Consider the following 19425-nt stretch of genomic DNA (forward strand, 5'->3'; position numbering starts at 1 on the left):
TCTTTTTTATAGAATTGCAATGTATACTCAGCGCGTGTGCATTAATCATAAGTGGAAAATTAATTACCGAATTTTTCTGATGAAAATGAAGCAAAGATTACACTGATAAAAAATTATAGTTGAAATTATCATAATTTCACTATAATTTATAGTATCTTAAGGCGCCAAGCATATATAATAGTGCATTTTACTATAAAAAATATAGTTGATATAACATGAAAATATAGTTCGTAAAATCATAATATCCATTTCATGTAACCATATGGTTATGGTATACGTAGTGTTCCGAAATTCACTATTAGTACTGAAAATCTGTAATACATGTTACGTATATTACAGATTTTTAATATACGCAGCACCAAGTTGTTTAAAAGTTTTTTTCCGTCTATAATTTCAAATAATCTGTTTAATATTCTGAATCCTAACAAGGAATCCAGATTATTAAATAAATTATTTTAAATTCAGTTTGTCTGAAATTAAACTGATAAACAGTGATATGTCAGAAAGAGGATGCTCACATGCATACAATCCAAGAACCTGCGTGTGAGTAGCATCCTCTTTCTCGCACTACTGCTAAGAAGAAAAAAATATACTTTAGATCTTACGTGTTTAGTCCTTTATATACATTTTATGCTAAATATTAAATACGAGAAAAGTTAAGAGTAGTGCGCCGCGTAACGGCAAGCGAAAAAACATGTGCCACATACAATCATTCCAAATAATAAGTTTTATGTTGTTAAATGTGCTATTCATCAGGTTCGACGTACTATTTAGATATAGCTGTTATTATAATTTTTTTCATTTATTACTACTATATTAATATCTAAACGACAGATAATAATATAGTAATATTTACCATTATTAATGTTACAATGACTATATGAATAGTAAAATTATATGTATCATTCCTTTCTTTCATTTTTTACTTATATGATATTTGAAATTATTATAAATTATAGTAAAAAGTTTCATTGTTTCTCGGTACCATGCGTATATAGTTTATATTACCAGTATTATAGTAAAATTTACTATAAAAATGAGTATCTTAACTATAATTTTTTTACCATGCAATTATAGTCAATTTTATCATCGATTTTTTTATCAGTGTACTTGTAAATTATTATCATAACCGATTTGCCACTAAATAATCATGACTCGCCGTATACAAGAAGATAATGATGTTGATAATATTGAAATTGCATATCATTATACGATGGAAATAGAGATTACACATTTTCTGAGATAAAACTTACTATACGCATATTGTTAGAGTTTCTTAAGCATGCGTGCTTAAGAGAAAATTCAGGATGGCACAGCTACATGAAAAATTAATCTAATATTCATTTCAAGACTTATAAATTTGACATTGCCTAAAGCATATTTAGCTTTTTAAAATATAAAATTAATAATTAATTTTACGTTTTAAAAATTTTAAAGTCAGGGTTTTGAGTAATGTTAAATTTATTAATCTCGAAATATATTCGATTTATTAACTATTGACGTTGAGATCCGTCTAGTTCCTCCTTGAAAAACTTATCCTCCTTACATATTATATTCAAATGACAATCAAATTATTGTTTGCATATACATAGTATATGCATATAATTTCTATTTCATATCTCATTATTATAAAGGATCAGTTTACAATGCAGCATTTTTTCAAATATGTAGAAATGCTTGAAACGCTCACAAAAAAATTCAAAATAAATGCGATCTCGTACATTATTATTGTGTGAGTACTTATATATTGTGGATTCAAGTAACACAAAAGCAAGGAAAACTTACGTAATAACGATGATGTTGCAAATATAATATTGACATAACGTTTGTATAAGCACACAGTATCATTTCGCGATTGAATCTTAAGCCAAGAAGAAGACTTTATATAATCTTTTGCTTAAAAAAAAATTCATTAAAAGATTTTTCTTTCCTTCTTTTTTTTCTAGAAAAATATTCTATTTTCTTTCGCTCCCTTTTTCTCGATTATTTTTTTTGTATTTAATTACATTATATTTACATAAAGCTTAATAAATTGTGACATACAATTTATGGTGGAACAACGATATCTGCTATCAGTGTCAAGTATCTTGACCACGCATTATTGTTTCAATATTAAGTGCTGCGACAGTAAGTATTGAAATCTTATTATTTTTCATATTACACTTTCATATTACTATATACTATATAGTTGAAAATTTTGATTTTATTTTTTATTTTTTTGAAAACAAAGTAATTTGCGCATAGTTAAAATATGATTTAATAAAAAACTCATTAAAAAAGAGCGGATATTTTATGGTGAAATGTTTTTTCCTTTTCATTGTTTTGATTCCTTAAAGGAAAGCGTATTATATAAAATTATGGCAAGTAATTATTTTAAAACAGAATTAACTTTATTTAAAATCTCGCGACATAATTCTCTGAAAGAGAAAAATTTCGCTATATACATATATTACGATATTAAATAGTGATGATAAAGCGCTCACATTGTTATGTAAACGTACATTTGCTCAAAGATTAGATTCAATATTATTAAAAAAAGAATAATTATATATATATATTTCCATATTTCTTATAATAATAATATATATATATATATATATATATATATATATATATATATAGTTATATATATATATATTATTATAAGAAATATGGAAATATATATATATAATATATTTCTAACATATTTCTTATAATATTATATATATATATATATATATATATATATATATATATATATATATAATTTAAACAGTAAATTCTTTTAAAAATATCGAAAGAGAAATATGGAACGGAAAAGAGAAATGATAGAGAAATGGAATATAAACAATTTATTGAGGTTTTCGTAAATCTTTTTAAATTAAGAAACGCAGATTCCACATTTGACCGAATTAAAATATTTAACCGATGAAATATTCTTACTGATATCGATTTTATATTCGAATTTGTGCGATGATATGTATATTTATGTATGTATCATATAATCGTCATATTATCAGGAATGAAATATCTTTAATAAATACTATCGGTTAGTAAATAATGATATAAACATCGTGTCAATGATATCTTTGTCAATGTATGTGCGTATGAGATTCTAATAAATCTATTTCAAAAAGTAGTAATTTGTGCATTTATACATATTCAGTAACTCAAAAATTGTTCAATATATTTACAGGTTACGAGAATGGATTTGATCTCTTTGATGCTATGTGTCCTATTTGTTGTTTTAATAATCCCCGCAATTATATCGACATTATATCATCAATATGTTCTTCGACAAAAATTCAAGAACATTCCTCAATATGGCAAATTTCCTTTTGGCATGTCATTTGAATTAATAAAAATGACAAACTATGGTGAAGAATTTTATGAATAAGATGTTGTTTTTGTTTTTGTAGATATTTGTAGTAAAAAATATTGAAACAAAATATCATTTATTTTAAATTAGTGCAATATGTAAATAATCAGTATAATAATAAAAATTAAATACTAAATCTGATTATGTACTTATTTACAGAACGAGTACAATGGTACATACAACGTATGCTACAACGTAAAAAAAAAATTTTTATACAGTGGATAGGCATGAATCCATTCGTTAATCTCTATAAACCTGAATTATTAGAGGTAAGAACGAAAAGTATCTTTCTAAAAATATCAGTTATCGTATTTTTTGTGAATAAATATTATAAATGTATAAATACATAATAATGTGTTATCGTAAGAAAGTGAAACTTTTTATGATAGTGGAATAGAGTAAACTTATAAATATAATATTAAACGTTATCTGTTATTATTAAGCAATATAAGTATTATAATAAAGTTTCTCATCACAATAATTAGGGAGGAAAACAATTTTGTTAATTATCAGTAGCAAATTGTTGCTATTGCACACATATGAAAAATGATCACATTTTACTATTATAATGAATTATTTAATATTACAGCAAAACTTTTTCTTTCGTAATAAAAAAATTTTTTTCTGAATAAATTTTTATGTGTGGAAACATAAATCTGCAATTAAAAATAATTTATCTATAGTAAGTGACTTTTACTGTTTATTGCTTTGATGATTGTAGAATAGAAGATATTTTATTATTTTAACAAAACAATTTTATTTGTATGCATGCGTGCGTGCGTTCAGGTATGCATGTATGTACGTGTTGTATTCTGTACCATATTGCATTCATGCATGTTGTGTTTGTATGTGTGCATATCAAGATTTAGCAAAATCATTTTCGACAAAGAAAATTAATATTCTAAATAAATCGTTTCTTTCGCTATCTATATAATTGATCAAAATTTGCTACAGACGTGTAAAATAACATCTACTGACTCAGCATTCTTTTCTTTTTACGTTAGAGAGATACAAAAGTTCATTAAGTTAGTTCTTAGATAAACAGTGCTAAGATGTGTTAAGACTATCTGTATTAAATATAAGATTTATTATTTAGATTAAGAAATAATGCAAGCAATATTATATTTTATTTGCGTTATCAAAGAAACTGATTCACCCTTCAAGGGAAATATTTCGTGATCAAATTTAATTTTCCATGTCCACACTTTAATAATCTAGTCTCAATTATATCAGTTTTATCTTTAAAATATTATATAAAGTATTTCTTAATTTAATGAGACATCAGGCAAAACGTATGTAAAGGAATAACATAAATGACTTGAAAAAATAGAATAAAATTTTTATATATGAGGCTGTTTTCGAAAAAATTAAAAATTTGAAGAAAAGATATGTTATATAATATAATAAATGATAAATTATTATACGGTTTAATTATTTTTAAATTCATTTTTGTAGATTATTATGTCCAGCACTGTAAATATCGGGAAAGGACATCCATATAAAATGCTAGAATCTTGGTTAGGCAAAGGACTTCTGACTTCTACAGGTAAATCTATAATCTCTTTCAGTCTATTTTTTATAGACTGTTTTTAATATTTCATTAAACATGGAAATAATTTGAGTTTATATTAGATTATGCGTTTTTGATATATGGTAATTCTCGAAAGTATTTTAAACAAATTATAAGAAGAGTAAAGTTTTACTAATGCAAATATGCAAATTTGTATATATCTGTACCCTGATAAAAAAAGAAAACACATTCTTTCATACTCTTATTCCTGTGTCCAATTACTTATGTAATTGATTTTACGTTAATATTAATATTATATATACAAATTTTACATTTTAATAATTATTTATATAAATAAGTACTTTAAAACATTACTAAATTATTTGTAAAATTATATATATATATATATATATATATATATATATATATATATATTACAAATATTTAATAACGATATGTAAAAAAATGAATAAAATGCGATGAAAACTTTATAATAATATATTCTTTCGTTCTTATTTATAAATATGTGTGCACATGTTCTTCTCTTATACAATATTTTTAATATTTAAATGTATCACTGTTTGATACTATTTCAGGAAACCAATGGTTCCATGATAGAAAATTAATCGGGCCAACGTTCCATTTTAGTATACTGGACCAATTTGCCATAATTATGTCCAAAAAAGCAGAAATCTTGACAAAATGTCTCGAGAGAGAGATAGCAAAGAATCCAGGGAAGACTATCAACATTTTTCCGTTCATTAATAATGCTGCTCTTGACATTATATGTGGTAATAAATATATATGTATCATATTATTATAATGTATAATAGTTCTCTTGAACACAAAAGAATATCATTAATGTAATACTTTATGCTGCAAGAAAGCTATTATAAACTATGATATGAATAAATAGACTTGTCAAATATACTAAATTTTAATGTTGTTGAATCGACAAGTTCATTTATCGTAATAATAAGTTGATTGCATATTTATCCATTTATTCACTTATATTGCTATCAAAATAATAAGGTTAAACATGTTTATTAAAAAAAGAGATTATATAGTTTGCTTTAACCATAAATATAATTTTTACTACATTATTCTCGATAGTTATCAATTCTATTTCTTTTCTGGAATAAGCAATGTAGAATACTTTGAGAGATTTATGATGATGCTAAGTTAATTTTTTGCAGAAACGGCAATGGGTGTGAATGTACATGCTCAAAAAGAGGAAACCAAGTATACTGCTACAATACATAGGTTCGAAAAGTCATTATAAGTTAATTTATTAAGTTTAGTAAAAATAATTATTATTAATTATTATTTTATTTAGTAAAATAGTTGATAGCATTAGTAACTTATTAAGAAAATTTTCTAAGAATTAACAGTAAATTTTGTAATTAATTAATGAACATAATAACATAAATATGATATTATGTTGGTTTAACATTTTATTATTTTCATCATATTTTTAGAGGTTCGAAATTAATTGTAGAGCGATTCTATCGACCATGGCTTTGGCCAGATTGGTTCTACAATTTAGTGTCTTAAGGAAAGGAATATAGATCAGTGGTTAACATAATTCATAAGTTTACGGAAGAGATATGCGCAAGAAAAACAGTAATGATGTATTAAGATATCGGCAGAATTTTATTAAATTAATTGTTAAATCTATTTTTTGTTTGGATGAATCCAACAAATTTACAAACGAATAAATATCAAATTTCAGGTAATACATAAGAAAAAGATTGCACGACAATCGCAAGACGGTTCTACCAAAGTGGAAAGTAAAGATGATGAACTTGATATAGGTGATTATAAAATTATAATTATACTATATAATTTAATGGTTTGTGTTAATAAATTTTTTGAATTATTCTTGTTGAAATTTATTTCGTTAGGTAAGCGGAAGAGGAAAGCTTTTCTAGATCTATTACTAGATCAGAATGAGAAGGCTGAAACTCCGTTAACCGATGATGAATTGAGGGCACAAGTCGATACATTCATGTTTGAGGTGAGAAAAAAAATGTTTGAAATTTAAGGTAGAAATTCCTTCAGGTTCTATAATATATTTATAAGTTATAAATGTTATAAAATAGTAAGTATATGTAATGATATAGGATCACGACACAACTGCAGTTGCGATAACTTGGATGCTCTTTCTTTTGGGCAATAATCTAGAGTCTAGAGCATCAAGAAAAAGTTCATGAAGAACTCGATGAAGTTTTCAAAGATTCAGAAACACCAGCTACCGTAAAGGAACTATCACAATTAAAGTACCTTGATAGGATCATAAAGGAAACGCTCAGATTATGCCCAAGTGTACCCGTGGTCACAAGGACATTATCAGAAGGTGCAAAAATAGGTATCTAAGACTTTATTTCTATTAATATTAAGATGAAAGAAAACTTAAGATATTCATATTAATTTGTAAATTTGTAAAATTTGCTATTGAACTATACTTTCAATTACATAATGGAGATACTATGTTTCTGTTGATAGAGGTACTATTTTTTATTTAGTAAAGGTTAAATAAATGCAACAAAAGATCAATAGTAAAAAATCTGCTTTAGATTCTCTAATTTACGATAGAATTAAAAAAAAAGAATAAAATAATAACATAAACTTCTATTTATTATTTTATACCCCTTTTATTTATTATTTTATAAAAATTCCTTTATTATATAATATACCTTTATTAGAATTCTTTCAGTGAAATTATTATCATATACAGGTTATCTATTGCAGGTTTAACATTATATTGTGGATTTTATACAAAAGTCAATTTTTATATTATGGATTACGAAAGTAATCCATAATATGTATATGTATATGTATATATTTTATTAACATAAAATTTTATATATGTATGTATATGGCCAGGAAACAGAATACAGTCTAACAGTTTAACAATATGTTTTTTTAGGTGATTATACACTCCCAAAAGATATTACTGTCATTTTGGCAATCATGTTGGTGCATATGAATCCGGAAGTTTGGCCAGATCCAAATAAGTTTGATCCAGATCACTTTCTTCCAGAAAATTCAAAGCATAGAAATCCATATGCCTATATTCCATTTAGTGCTGGACCAAGAAACTGTATCGGCCAAAGATTTGCTTTACTCGAAGAGAAAATGTTGTTAACAACTATTCTGAGAAAGTGGAGAGTAAAAAGTGTAAAAAAACCAGAAGCAGTTGAATACGAGATAGCTCTTATTTTGCGACCAAACGAAGAAATATGCATCTATTTCACGTCAAAGAAATAATTAGTTTATCAGCAAATGTTCATTTCTCTTTATCGTGCGCAATCTTTATTATCTTTCTTATGATTTAGAATTGACGTATTGATCTAATTAATAATGTTAAATTAAATTCCAATTATACGTTGATGTTGTTGATTTAACATTATTTTTTTCTCAATGCACTTAACAGAGAATTTATCAGAATTCAGTATAAAAATAATTGTAGTAGTTTCGATAAAGCCTACAATAAACTGACTTTCAACAAAATTCTGATAATTATACTAATAATATATTGTTCGGTAAAAGTAAGTAATTATGTGAAATAAATTTGTGTGAAAGACTAAATTGAGACATAACATGCATGTGCGCGCGATAAGAAATTCAATGATATGTTCAAAATGATGATTTCTATCATCGAATCTCAAACCGACACGAAAGATACACAACGGCATACTGTTAATTGTAAAAAACATGGAATCCATGGTTTGCTGCAACTTTATACAGCACAATTATAATTATATTTGATGAACTGTTGGAAGCAGCGCACTTGCTAGATCTCCGCGGGATACAATTTAGCGTCATCGTGTCGGGAAACAAATTTATATAATGTAATGCGTCATAATTCGTAATGTATGTATATTGTTAACATCGCGCTAAGGAAGGATCAAAAAATGATCCGAAACGTTCGCTTTTTACTATTGTAATTTTGAAATAAACCAATAATAAAAAAAGAAGGAAATGTTGTTTCTTCCCTACGCTATGGCTCTTATGTGCCAATTTTGATTTAATTTTTAATTATTTATGCCAAATTCCAAATTATTAAATTTTAAGAAAGAATAACAAGAGAGGAAGAGATAAAGAAAAAATTAACATTTTTAATAAAATTATAAATTATCGTTTTCTTAGATATTTAAATAATATATCTAAATTCAAAAACACGAATTAATATTAATTATTATTATATGAATTATCGAAATTTTAAAACTTGCAAACATATTCAAAATTAGCTACTAAACAATCATCGCAACATACAAGAAGATAATGATGCTAATAATGAAATTGAATAGCATTACACGATGAGAATAGCGATTACATATTCTCTGATTGTGAGATAAAACTACTAATATTGTTAGAGTAACTTATTAATATTGTTAGAGTTTCTTAAGCATGCGTGCTTAAGAGAAAACTCAGGATGGCTCAGCTACATTAAAAATTAATCTAATATTAATCTAATATTCATTTCAAGATTTATAAATTTGACATTGACTAAAGCATTTTTAGTTTTTTAAGATATAAAATTAATAATTAATTTTAAAAATCTAAAAGTCAGGTTTTGAGCAATGTTAAATTTATGAATCTCGAAATATATTAGCTATTGATTTATTAGCTATTGACGTAGCTGAGGTCATAGTCTAGTTCCTCATTAAAAAAATTATCTCTTACATATACCATATTTAAATGACAATCAGATTATCGTTTGCATATACATAGTATATGCATACGATTTCACATCTCGTTGTTATAAATAAAAGATCAGTTTACAATACACTATTTTTTCAAATATGTAGAAATGTTTTAGACACACACACAAAAAGAACTCAAAATAAATATGATTTCGTACATTACATTGTATGAGTGTTTATATATTACGGGTTCAAATGCGCAAAAACAAGGAAAACTTACGTAATAACGATGATGTTGCAAATATAATGTTGACGTAACGTTTGTATAAGCACACAGTATCATTTCGCGATTGAATCTTAAGCCAAGAAGAAGTACAGACTTTATATAATCTTTTGCTTTAAAAAAGTCATCAAAAGTCATCAAAAGATTTTTCTTTCCTTCTTTTTTTCTAGAAAATTATCCTATTCTTTTTCGCTCTCTTTTTCTCGATTATCTTTTTGTATTTAATTATATTATATTTACATAAAGCTTAATAAATTGTGGAACGATATCTGCTATCAGTGTCAAATATCTTGGCCACACTGAGAAAAATCGTTTGATTGTACCAACAAGACGTATATGATTGAATCCATTTTGATTAAATCAAACAAGAATTTCTAATTATCATGATAAGACTCGATTTTTTATAACTAGAACGTTTAATAGATTTTACTATAAGGATTTGGTTAGTATTTTCTGGTTGGATCTATAAAATTTCTTGTTACATTAATTTCTTTGCTTGCCGCTAGGCGGCGAGCCACTCTTAACTTAACTCGTATTCAATATTTGCCATGAAATGTATATAAAGAACTAGTATTAACATTAAATCCAAAGTATATTTTTTTTCTCTTACGAGCAGTAGTGCCAGAAAGAGGACGCTAGCTCTCTAATTGTGTGTGTTTGAGCTACATCATCTTCTTGCATCACTGTTTATCAGTTTAATTTCTAACAAACTGAATTTAAAATAATTTATTCAATAATTTGGATTGAATTTATCCAATAATCTTGTTGGAATTCAGAATATTAAACAGACTTTTGAGATTAGATGAAAAAATTTTAGACGACTTGGTGCTGGCGAGTTTAGTATTATTAACCAGAAAATTTGGTAAATTTAACAGGAAGAAATTAATCAGATTCATCTGGTAATTCCTACAAGAATTCTGGTTCGTCCATTTTCCAACAGACATACTGGTTGAATCTACTAGAATTCTAGTTAATGTAACCAGATTTTTTTCTCAGTGCACGCATCATTATTTCAATATTAATTGCTGCGACAGTAAGTATTGAAATCTTATCATTTTTCATATTACTATTTCATAGTTGAAACTTTTGATTTTATTTTTTATTTTTTTGAAAACACAAAGTAATTTGCTCATAGTTAAAATATGATTTAATAAAAAACTCATTAAAAAAAGAACGAATATTTTATGGTGAAATGTTTCTTTTCGTTGTCTTGATTTTTTAAAATTAAGCGTATTATATAAAAATATAGCAAATAATTAAGTAATACTTAATATTGATTCAATATTGTTAAAAAAAGAAAAATTATAGCAATTAAGCAGTAAATTTTTTTAAGAATATCATTGAAATATGATAAAGAAATGGAATATAAACAATTTATTGCGGTTTTCGCGTAAATCTTTCCGAGAAACGTAGATTCCATATTTGAACGAGTTAAAATATTAACCAAAAGTTTCTCACTAATATTGATTTTGTATTCGAGTTTGTACGATGATATATATTTATATACTAACCGTCATGATATCATCAATAAAGTATTTTTAATAAATACTTTCGGTTAGGTAAAAAATAAATATAATAATAATGATAAATTAAATAATAATGATATAAATATCATATCAATGATATCTTTGTCAATGTATGTGAGATTCCAATGTAAATCTATTTTAAAAAATAGTAATTTATCCATTTATACATATTCGTAACTCAAACTATTCAACATATTACAGGTGACGAGAATGGATTTAATCTCTTTAATAATATGCACCCTATTTGTTGTTTTAATAATCACCGCAATTATATCGACATATCATCAATATATTCTTCGACGAAAACTCAAAAACATTCCTGTATATGGCAGATTTCCTTTTGGCATGACATTTGAATTACTAAAACTGACAAATTATGGTGAAGAACTTTATAAATAAGATTGTTTTTATGTTTTGACAGATATCATTTATATATTTTTAACAAAAAAATTTGAAACAAGATACTCGTCATTTATTTTAGATTAGTGTAATATGTAAATAATCAGTATAATAGTAAAAATTAATACTAAATCTGATTATATGCTTTACAGAACGAATACAATGGCTTATACAACGTATGCTACAATTTAAAGAAGGAATTTTCGTATTTTGGATAGGCATGAATCCATTCATTAATCTCTATAAACCTGAATTATTAGAGGTAAGAGTGAAAAGTATCTTTCTAAAAATATCAGTTATCATATTTTTTGTAATGGCAAATCTATAAATACATGATAATTTGTTATCAAGAGGAAGTGAAACTTCTTGCGAGAGTGTAATAGAGTAAATTTTTATAAATGTATTATTAAATATTATGTTATATTAATATTAAATAATACAATTATTATTAAAAAGTTTCACAATATAATTATACGGAGAAAATAAATTTTCTTATCAGTTATCAGTGACATAATTGCTACTATTGCATACATGTGAAAAATAGTTAAATTGCTATTGTAATGAATTATTTAATATATTATAAGAAAATTTTTTCTTTCTCTATAATAAAAAAAATTTTTTTCTGAATAAATTTTTATTTGTAAAATATAAATCTGCAATTGAAAATAATCTATTTCTAGTATATGATTTTCCTGTTTATCATTTTGATGATTGTAGAATAGAAAATAATATGTTCATTATATGTATATTTATTTGTAATAATATGTATATTTCAGCAAAACAATTTTGTTTGTGTGCGTGCGTGTGTGCGTACATATGTGTGTGTGTCGTATTCTGTGTCGTGTTGCATTTATGCATGTTTATTTATGTGCGTGCACATTAAGATTGAGCAAAATTATTTTCGGCAAAGAAAATTAATATATTCCAAGTAAAATATTTCTCTCTCCCTCTTTCACTGTTTATGTAATAACCGATCAAAATTTGCTACAGACGTATATATGTATAATAAAATATTATCATTATACGCTGACTCAGCATACTTTTCTTTCTACATAAGAGATACAAAACTTCATTAAGTTAGTTTTTAATGTATAATAAAATATCATCATATAACTATACACTGACTCAGCATACTTTTCTTTCTACATAAGAGATAGAAAGGTTCATTAAGTTAGTTTTTAGATAACAGTGCTAAAAATATGAATCAAGACTACCTGTATTAAATAGAAAATTTGTTATTAGACTAAGAAATAATGCACGCGTCTATTTTTATTTGTCTTTTATTTTACTGGCATCATCAAAGAAACTGATATGTCTTTCGAGAAAGGTAGTTCAAGTCAAAGTTAAATTTTCAAGTTGATATCCCTTTAGCGATCTAATCTCAATTACCGGTTTCATCTTTAAAATATATAGAATGTTTCTTAATCTAATGATACATCGAGAAAAACGTAATCAAATATCAAAAAAAATTGAATATATACAATTTTTTACATACGAAGCTGTTTTTGAAAAAATTAAAAATTTCAAGAAAAGACATTTTATATAATATAATAAATGATAAATTATTAAACGGTTCCATTATTTTTAAATTCATTTTCATAGATTATTATGCCTAGCACAGTAAATATCGAGAAAGGACATCCATATGAAATGCTGGACTCTTGGTTAGGCAAAGGTCTTCTAACTTCTACAGGTAAATCTATAATCTGTTTCAAAATATTTTTTTCATAGACTATTTTTAATATTTCGTTAAACTTAAAGAGTAATTTGAGTTTATATTAGATTATGTATTTTTGATATATGGTTATTCTCAAAAGTATTTTGAACTATAAAATTCAAAAGTATTTTGAACTATAAAAAGACGAAGAGTAAAGTTTGACTCTAATGCAAATATATTAATTTGTATATATCTACACTGACAAAGGAAAAGAGAAAACACATTTTTCTTATGTCCAATTATTTACGTAATTTATGTGACTGATTTTATATTAATATTAATTATTCATGTAAATTGGCAAACTTTAAAAACATAACTAAGTTGTTTGTGCAATTTTTCTTATCCGAGAGCATAAATATTCAGTGGCGATATGCAAAAAAGATAAATAAGAAAATAAGAAAATGCATAATAATATATATTTTCATTTTTACTTATTTACAAATATGTATGCGTATATCTGGCATATGATATTTTTAATAAATAAATGTACTATTTGATACTACTTTTCTCAGGAAAACAATGGTTCCATGATAGAAAGTTAATCGGGCCAACGTTCCATTTTAGTATATTGGATCAGTTTGCCGTGGTTATGTCCGAAAAAGCAGAAATCTTGATAAAATGTCTCGAGAAGGAGATAGCAAAAAATCCAGGAAAGGCCATTAATATTTTTCCTTTCGCTAATAATGTTGCTCTCGATGTTATATGTGGTAATAAATAAATAAATAAATAAATAAATAAATAAATAAATAAATAAATATATATATATATGTATAATATTATTATAATGTGTATAATATTTCTCTTAAACACAAAAGAGTATCATTAATGTAGTATTGTATGTTGTGGTAGGAAGCTATTACGAACTAAAATCTAGGATATGAATAGACTTGTCAAGTACTAAATTTTAATTTTATTGAATCGACAAGTTCATTCATTGTAATAATAAGTTGATTGCTTATTTATTCACTTATTTTTCTATTAAAACAACGGTTAAATATGTTTATTGGAAAAAGAGATTAGTTTATTTTAACATTAAATTTAATTATTACTATATTATTTTCGATAATTATAAATATAAATTTCATTTCTTTTTTGGAATAAGCAGTGTAGAATACTTTGAGAGATTTATGACATTAAGTTATTATTTTGCAGAAACGGCAATGGCTGTGGATGTACATGCTCAAGAAGAAGAAACCAAGTATACTGCTACGATACATAGGTTCGAAAAATCATGAGTTATAAGTTAATTTATTAATAATAAAATATAATAGTTGACAGCATTAGTGACTTATTAAGAAAATTTTCTAAGAATTAACAGCATAATTTGTAATTAATTAATGAACATAATAACATAAATATGCTGTTATGTTGGTTTAACGTTTTATTATTTTCATCATATTTTTAGAGGTTCGAAATTAATTGTAGAGCGATTCTATCGACCATGGCTTTGGCCAGATTGGTTCTACAATTTAGTGTCTCAAGGAAAGGAATATAGATCAGTGGTTAACATAATCCATAAATTTACAGGAGAAGTATGTGCAAAAAAAACACTAACGATGTATTAAGATATCGGCAGAATTTTATTAAATTAATTGTTAAATCTATTTTTTGTTTGGATGAATCCATCAAATTTACAAAAGACATTAAATTTCAGGTAATACGTAAGAAAAAGATTACACGACAATCGCAAAACAGTTTTGCCAAAGCGGAAAGTGAAAATGATGAACTTGATATAAGTGATCATAAAATTATAATTATATATATGTTTTAAGCTTGTGTAAATTTTTGAAATATTTTTATGAAATTTGTTTCATTAGGCAAGCGAAAGAGGAAAGCTTTTTTGGATCTATTACTAGATCAGAATGAGAAGGATGAAGCTCCGTTAACCGATGATGAATTGCGGGCACAAGTCGATACATTCATGTTCGAGGTGAGAGAAAAAATCTATGAAATTAAAGTCGAAACTCTTTCTTATCAGGTGTTATAATTTAATTACAAATGAGTGTTATAACATAATAAGAATATACAGGGTGTATCTGAAATGATGCACTAAACTTTAGGAGCGTATTCTAGAGGTCAAAATAAAACTTTTTTTCTTATGAACATGGGTCCGCAAATACCCCTCTCCAAGCTAAAATTCGAAAATGTGTGAAATTGACCAAACACCCGCAACGCAAATTTATTTATCTCTCAAGAGAGGGTGATAGGTAACGTCAAAACCAAGGTCAAATAATAAGGCAATCCATAATACAGTCAACTTTCAATTTTTTCCCCAAACTTTAGGGGCCTCTAGCTCGGAGGGGGGTTCATTTGCGGACCCATGTTCATAGGAAAAAAAAGTCTTATTTTGACCTCTAGAATACGCTCCTAAAGTTTAGTGCATCATTTCAGATACACCCTGTATAATGATACATAAAATAGTAAGATTATATAATGATATAGGGTCACGACACAACTGCGGTTGCGATAACTTGGACGCTCTTTCTTTTGGGCAATAATCTAGAGCATCAAGAAAAAGTTCATGAAGAACTCGATGAAATTTTCAAAGATTCAAAAACACCAGCTACCGTAAAGGAACTGTCGCAATTAAAGTACCTCGATAGGATCATAAAAGAAACTCTCAGAATATATCCAAGTGTACCCGTGATCTCAAGAAAATTATCGGAAGATGTAAAAATGGGTATAAGACTTTATTTTTATTAATATTAAGATAAAGGAAAACTCATAAGATATTCATATTAATTTGTAAATTTGTAAAATTTATTATTATTAAACTATACTTTCAATTACATAATAAAGATACTATGTTTCTATTGAGACAAGTACCATTTTTTATTTATTAGAAGTTAAATAAATGCAGCAAAAGATCAATGAGTAAAAAATCTGCTTTAGATTAGAGTCTTTAATTTGCGACAGAATTCAAAAAATGATAAAATAATAGCATAAAATTTTATTTATCATTTATGCCCCACGTTTTGAATTCTTCAAAAAAATAGCTTCATTACATAATACTTCTTTCAATAGAATTATTATCACATACAGATTATATGTTGTAGACTTAACAATATATGTTGTGGATTTTACATAAAAGTGCAATTTTTATATGGATTACGAAAGTATAATTTTTTTTTACTACAAAACCAATTACATATATATATATATATATATATATATATATATAAATGTATATATACATATTTTATTAACATAAAATTTTATGATAAGTGTGGGAAGGGAATGGAATACAATCTATAACATATTTTTTTAGGTGATTATACGCTCCCAAAAGGTATTACAGTTCTTTTGGCAATTACATTAGTGCATTTAAATCCGGAAGTTTGGCCAGATCCAAGAAAGTTCGATCCTGATCGTTTTCTTCCGGAAAATTCAAAACATAGAAATCCGTATGCCTACATTCCATTTAGCGCCGGACCAAGAAACTGCATTGGCCAAAAATTTGCTTTACTTGAAGAGAAAACAATATTAACAGCTATTCTAAGAAAGTGGAGAATAAAAAGTGTAAAAAAGCCAGATGCAATTGAATACGGGGCTACTATTATTTTCCGACCAAGCGAAGAAATATGCATCCATTTCACTCCAAAGAAATAATTAATTTACTAGCAAATGTCCATGTTTATCTTTATCGTAATCTTTATTATCTTTCTCGATTTCGAAATCTGAATGTTTTCTCGTTGTTCTTATTGTGAATATAGCATGCTATTGTACACTATATTTTAATAAATAGATTGAGATATACGTTATATGAGATATATATTTTAACATCATGAAGCATCCAGCAAATATGTAAATTACTATTATATAGTTAAGATTTAAAGGATTATAAATAATTTGTGAACATTTATTTCCTACGCAAATGTTGCTTTAATAGCATGATATTAATATATGTAAAAATGTTATTTACATATATATATATATATGTAGGTTTACGGATTTAATTTCAGATCGGGAGAAGAATGTCTTTAAAATGAGATGAATTTATATACAGATTCAGATAACTTTTATTTCTACTCAGATAACACGTACTTTTGCCTTCGCGGAATTCGGCGCTCTTCGTCTGGAAACCCGCGAGAGACGATCTAATAGCCTCGCTATGCCCCGCGCGGGCCAATCAGGAAGCGACACATCGAGTGTTCGAAATCCCACGTTTAACTGTCGTACGATAAAAACAAGGGCAAGAACTGCCTCAAAACAAATACGAGCTCAAGACAATGGACCTACAGACAATAGAGATAGGCTGATGGCAGAGAACTAGACGTGAGCTCTTACGTCTGTCGTAGTCGTGGACGTAAAGTAAGACAGAGAAAAACCGTATGTCGTAAAGACCATTGTGAATGCGGAAAGTGCATCATGAACGAGGTAAGTAATATTAATATATAAATATATTGAAATACATATTTCTGAATATTTTATTTATAAGTAAATATACTAAAAAAGAATAAAATAAAAATAACTTTATTTAAAATGATTTGTCTTCATTTCGTTTATCGAAAAAGTAATTGTCAAAATAGTAATTGTTATTTTAGGTTAATTAATATTTTTCTTTGCTATTTCAAAATACATTGATGGAAAAAATTTTCTTAACAAAATTTCTTAATTAATTTTCTTAACAAATTTTCTTTCTATTTTTTAAAATTTGTATCTAATTTTTAATTTGTTTCTTCAACAGAAAATTTATCTTTTTGACAACCGCTACTAAGAGTAATATAAAAAAATGTCTGATCATTTAAATTACTGCAATACTATTGCTGATTTGCCTGATGAAATCAGTACAGATGACTGGGATAATGGTTGTGAATCTGCATCTATTGATATTAACGAAAAGAGTGGCGATGAGCTTCTCATTGAATTATATAGAAAACGTCCATTTTTATATGATAAGAATAATACCAGTTTTAAGGATTGTTTGATGAAGCAAAATGCTTGGGATGAAATATCCAAAATAATGACTGAAACTAATGGTGAAAAATAAATTTGAAAATTTATATAATAAATCATATAATTACAAAATAATGTTAATACACACACACATATATATATTAATTTTTTAATCTTATACTTTCTGTTTAGGTGACATGTACACTCCTTCATATTGCCAAAAAAGATGCATCTCCTTAAGAGACCAATACAGTAGAGAGAAAAGGAAAGCTGAAATTGAATGTAAAAGTGGAAGTGTTGCGGCTAACTTCTTTTACCACTTCTCTTACAGTAGATTCCCCAATTCGAAATGCCAAAGTTATGAAACATGGTAGGTCACCTGTCGCAAGATATCTAAAAAAATATAATAATTATAATACACTTATATTAACTATCTAGATATTTAGGCATGAAATATGTACTTCAATAAATACCTTAAAGTTATTAAAAGTCGTAACTCTGGAATTAAAGCACGAGAACTTTGTTTTACCAAGTATGGATTTATCATATGTAATAATTGCTGAAAATGTACCAACGTCATTCTGGTGTAGCGATAAAATAATTCAGAATCGTTTTTTATTTCTTGAAATAAATTGTTATAATCTCCATATTGAAGTCTCTTGTCATTGATCGGACTCACAAGCCATCGCCTATTTAACCACCTGATTTGCCTTTTTTTACGTATCAATAGAAAACACAAGTTTATCCAGTACATCACCAAAATAAAAAATTCCTTCTTTTTCATTTTCATTAAAAAGTGCTGTTATATATAAATGTATACTGAAAAAAATAATATATAAAATTTGTTAATAATTTACTTATTTTATTGATAATAAATAAATCATAATTAATTCATAATATGATGTACATCATATTTTTAAAGATATTATTAGATTTTAAAATATTTTTCTCAATGTGCAATATATTTTGAAAAAATAAAGGAAAATACTGGTTAACCTAAAAATAGTTACTATTTCGACTATTTAGTAAAATAAAATGAAGACAATAAATCATTATCTTTGTTTTTATATTGTCTGTATTATTTTTA

General features: G+C 25.9%; 1 pseudogene across 1 annotated transcript; it reads left to right on the plus strand.

The window, feature by feature from the left end:
• The first annotated feature begins 1853 nt into the window (after positions 1 to 1853).
• LOC145975607 (uncharacterized) lies at positions 1854 to 18985 on the plus strand (annotated as a pseudogene). Its single transcript, XR_014440019.1, has 23 exons — positions 1854 to 2127; positions 3176 to 3356; positions 3518 to 3627; positions 4814 to 4904; positions 5465 to 5659; positions 6065 to 6131; positions 6347 to 6491; positions 6601 to 6682; positions 6773 to 6885; positions 6992 to 7236; positions 7798 to 8135; positions 11528 to 11705; positions 11878 to 11987; positions 13328 to 13418; positions 13955 to 14149; positions 14595 to 14661; positions 14848 to 14974; positions 15097 to 15178; positions 15260 to 15372; positions 15885 to 16122; positions 16711 to 17819; positions 18130 to 18421; positions 18531 to 18985. The product of XR_014440019.1 is annotated as an uncharacterized LOC145975607 (transcript).
• The last annotated feature ends 440 nt before the right edge of the window (positions 18986 to 19425 follow it).

This window comes from Camponotus vicinus, unplaced genomic scaffold (assembly GCF_025532165.1).
Source record: "Camponotus vicinus isolate PSW18456_S1 unplaced genomic scaffold, iyCamVici1.0 SCAF_1, whole genome shotgun sequence".
NCBI lineage: Eukaryota > Metazoa > Arthropoda > Insecta > Hymenoptera > Formicidae > Camponotus > Camponotus vicinus.